General features: G+C 45.1%; 1 pseudogene across 1 annotated transcript; it reads right to left on the minus strand.

Moving 5' to 3' along the window:
• Positions 1–1,902: 1,902 nt before the first annotated feature.
• LOC308517304 (small ribosomal subunit protein uS5-like) lies at positions 1,903–2,830 on the minus strand (annotated as a pseudogene). Its single transcript has one exon. The product of its transcript is annotated as a small ribosomal subunit protein uS5-like (transcript).
• Positions 2,831–4,574: the final 1,744 nt, after the last annotated feature.

Here is a 4,574-nt window from a genome sequence, read left to right on the forward strand (position 1 = left end):
AAGATAAATAAAATAAAATAAAAACACAAAATATACACAAAACATTTCTATAGGCTGGGTGTTCTTTTATGGACAGTGCTTAGAGTCAAACCAGAAGTCAACCACAACTGGTTTTCCTTGTTGGCATGATTTTGTTCTTTTCCCTGGCTATGAGCTCCTGTTTCTATGCTACCATTTCATTGTATTTTTTTGTTGTTGTTTAATAATAAGCTGCTTTAAGTACTTTTGTGGAGTACAGATAAATGTAACCTTTAGATAAATATAACATTTAAATTGAGGAAATGAAGGCATCAATGAAAACTTACGTAAATTTACTGAGATATTTGCTGGCGGAGCTAGAACCAGAATTGTCGTTTCCTAAATTCTAGTTCATGTGATTTCCTCTGTTCCACATGAGCTGAATGTCAAGTTTTTTCCCCTTAACCATGGAACATATTATATTTGTTTTTAAAAGCATGGCAACCCTGCAGATATCGCTGACCATGTTGTTTGAATTGAAAATGTGCTTTAGCTTTTGAAGGCCACTGAGCTCTGCCTTACTTGTTGTTTTCAAAGGAAGTTTCTTCGAATAAGGATCCACCCAGTGTTGAGTGCCTGTAAAATGCCAACAAATACTATGAAAGATGAAGATCCTATAGTTTTCGCTGCATTAAATGATTCTATAAAAATGTAGGACATCATTTTTTTCTGTCAGCCTTTTCCCAAATGGATAGCAAATATCTACCGTGAATAAAAACATATAAAAGAAAAAAAATGGGCAAAGCACTTTGGTGGGCAGAGAGATGAGTCATGCTTTCAAAAAAGGTCAGTGTGAATCCTATTTTGTTTTGTTTTGCTTTGTTGTATAAATGTAGACCTTTCTCTCAGGTACTTATATGAGGATTTTAAAGTCTCTCTATTTTAAAAAATACCCAATTTAATTTATTCTGTGATGAAAAGGCTTTTTATTGATCTTTCATAGAAATAAACAGGATGCTAATGGGAAACCTGTTTATTCCAGATGAAATACAACAGTGTGTAGAGTGGCTAAATGCCATTTACTGTCAAGAGTGCCCTCTGCTGGCGATTGCCTTGAATTAAAAAAATATTCTATTGGCTTCAAAATTTCATTTGTTGACCAAGTGAGGTTTTTAATGCATTGGTTTAAATATACTCTATATATGTCTGAAGGGGGGAATACCCAAGATTTTAGGTTAAGAATAAAAATAAGCAAATTTAACAGCTCCAGGCACAATGTTACATGTCAGAACGTTATTGCTTCAATGTGACAAGATAGCAGTTTTCAGCAAGGATTGATTGAGTGCTTATTCTGTGAGAGGCTCTGTGCAGGCATTGGGGTCACAGAGGTGATGCTGATATGAGCCCACATCAGGATCTCAGAGTCTTGTGGGGGAGTCAGACCCACTCACAGACTGTTACCCTGCCATGTGTTGAGTGCAAAGGGAGACCTGAGGGACACCTAAGTCATCCTGGGGAGGGAGGAGCTAGGAAGGCTTCCTGAGGGAGGCTGGCAAAAGGAAGACAAGGCAGGGCAAGGAAAGGCATTCCAGGAGAGAGAAGGGATCAGGTAAGAGGAAACATGGCGGGTGTGCAGAACTTTAATAAGCAGCTCATGCAGGGCTTGCCTGGAGATGATGCTGTACAACCGCACGTCTCAGGTGTTTGGCTTCAGGACTTTACTTCTTAAAAATGATTGAGGATCCCCAAAGAGCTTTTGTTCATGTGGATTTTATTTCTTGGTGATTATCACGTTAGAAATTAAAACAGAAATTTTGAACATCGTTACTGATACATTTAACTACATGTTGCCCTAAGCTTTATTTCATGAGCAGGGGGAGCCCAAAGTTCTCTAAACACAAACGAGTGAGAAGGGTGGCACTTGTTTGCAAAACTTTTTTCTTTTCTTTTTTTTTTAGCAGGTTTAATTCACTTTATTTTTCTTGTATAAAATTATGTGGTGGCCACAGCTGGAGCCTGGGTCCTCTGCACAGAAACTCTGGTGTGGGTCTTGACAAGATGGTCAGTGCATTCCTGATAGGGAGACTTGGTGAACACGGTCTCTTTCCAGAGATCTGAGGTGAGATAGCTGTAAGTCTTAGAGATGGCATTAAAGGTGGCCTTGGCGAAGTTGCCCAGGGTGGCAGTGCAGCCCCTGGCCGAAGTGTAGCAGTCGTCAATACCAGCCATCATCAGCAACTTCTTAGGCACAGGGGCCGAGACAATGCCGTACCCCTGGGGGCAGGGATGAGGCGCACCAGTACAGAGCCGCAGCGGCCAGTCACCTTGCAAGGTACGGTGTGGGGCTGGCCGATCTTGTTTCCCCAGTAGCTTCGCCGCACGGGCACAATAGAGAGCTTGGCCAGGATGATGGCTCCACGGATGGCAGTGGCTACTTCCTTTGAGCACTTCACACCCAGACCGACATGTCCATTGTAGTCCCCAATGGCGACAAATGCCTTGAACCGGGTCCTCTGGCCAGCACGTGTCTGCTTTTGCACAGGCATGATCTTCAAGACTTCGTCCTTGAGGGATGTCCCCAAGAAAAAGTCAGTGATCTCTGACTCCTTGATGGGCAAGGAGAACAGGTAGATTTCCTCTAGGGACTTGATTTTCATGTCCTTGACCAGGAGGCCCAGCTTGGTGACAGGGATCCACTCCTTGTCCTCGGCCTTGCCTCCATGAGCTCCGCGGCCTCGGCCCCGGCCCCTACCCCGGCCGCGACCCCGGCCCCGGATGGCGCTGCCAAATCCTCCACGGAAGCCGCCGCGACCTCCTATTCCGGGGCCCCCGGGGCCTCCGGGCCTCCCGCAGCACCGGCGTCATCAGCCATTTGGTGTTTCATCGGAAAAGAAGCTGCAAAACTTTTAAGGTCTGGCTTAACAGGAGCCCACTGGGTTCTCATACCTGCCTCTGCACCCCATCTATTGCAAGGCCACGTGTCAGGAAGCAGCTGGAAAACCCTTCTGTGCACTCATTAAAGCAAAACAGGAACAAAGGCAAATAACATCATAGTGTTGTTATGAAAGTACTTTTGGTTTTGTGAGCTCCCAGGGGTGCCCAGGCTATGCGTGGAGGACTATGGCTGCAGAGTAGGCAGGGGCAAGTCCCTGAGGGAGAGCTGTGCACAGAACCCTGAGTGCACCGAACCTTACTGAGGGCCTGAAGGACTTTAGCTTGGAAATATGCAATCAGGTTTGAGGTATTTTGTTTTTGTTTGTTTTGTTTTGTTTTGTTTTGTTTTAATTTCAGAGAGGAAGGGAGAGGGAGAGAGAGATAGAAACATCAATGATGAGAAAGAATCATTGATCGGCTGCCTCCTGCACACCCCACACTAGGTATCAAGCCCACAACTCGGGCATGTGTCCTGAGCGGGAATCAAATCATGACCTCCTGGTTCATAGGTCAATGCTCAATCACTGAGGCACTCAGGCCAGGCATGTCAGGTTTGAGTTCTAAACCCTCCTTTTTGCAGCTGTGGCATGCAGGTATTCGAGGGGCACAGGACTTGAGATAAGATGACTAGTTGGAAAGTAATTGCAATTGTTTGGGTAAGAAGTGACAAGTGACTTAACTAGAGCAGTGTGTCCAGAGATGGAAAGAAGGGAACGGATTTTGAAAAATATTTAGGAAGTAGAATTGATTAGACTAGGGCAGTGGTCGGCAAACTGCGGCTCGCGAGCCACATGCAGCTCTTTGGCCCCTTGAGTGTGGCTCTTCCACAAAATACCGACTTCTGTGCATGAGCCACGAAGTTTCAATCGCACTGTACGTGCGCGCCCGCACGTGGTATTCACAGGTGCACACTTTTAACTGCTATTGGTTACTGTCACTGACTCTTTCCACTCCACTTTCTCCTCCGTCATAATTCCTCAAGTGTTGGATGGCTTGGGGGGGAGGGGGGGTGGGCTGTAGGCATTTTTGGGATTCAGTCAAGGAAAATTTGAACTGGGAGTGCGTTTAGCTTGATTTTAGTGGAATATCTTCAGGTGATTTTCAGCTGCTTCAGTTAAGTTATTGCTGATTCACCCAGCAACACCCCATCCCACACTCTGCTGAAGTGGGGAGCCAGATGTATGGAAATATGAGCTAACTGTATTGTATCCTGCACCAGAAGTTTGAGGGGAGGTGAAGGAAAAATAAGGTTAAAAATGTATGGGGCCAGAAGTAATCTGGGTTCTTCAAATCTTCAGATATATTTAAACAATGAAAGCAGAGAATTTTGTTCTCATCAATGACTACTCAGGAATTGTCACTTTTCCCAGTAAGCTGTGGTGTCTGTTTCCCCACTCCTTGAATCTGGGCTGGTCCTGTGATTTGCTTTGACCAATAGAATATGGTGAAATGATGTTGAGTAATTTTGGAACGTAGACAGTACATAACTTCCTGCTTTTGCATACTGAGAATGTTCCCTCTTGGAATTCAGATGCCATGTTTTTAGAATTCCATTTCAGGAGAAAAGGCCAGGTGGAGGGCCAAGTCCCTTAGCTCACAGCCAGACACAAAGTACCAGCCACGCAGTGAGCCATCGTGGATGTTCCAGCCCCGCGCGCTGAGGAGTGGACCCCAGGTCAACA

The sequence above is a fragment of the Myotis nattereri genome (assembly GCF_964212035.1).
Source record: "Myotis nattereri genome assembly, chromosome: 3".
Classification (NCBI taxonomy): domain Eukaryota; kingdom Metazoa; phylum Chordata; class Mammalia; order Chiroptera; family Vespertilionidae; genus Myotis; species Myotis nattereri.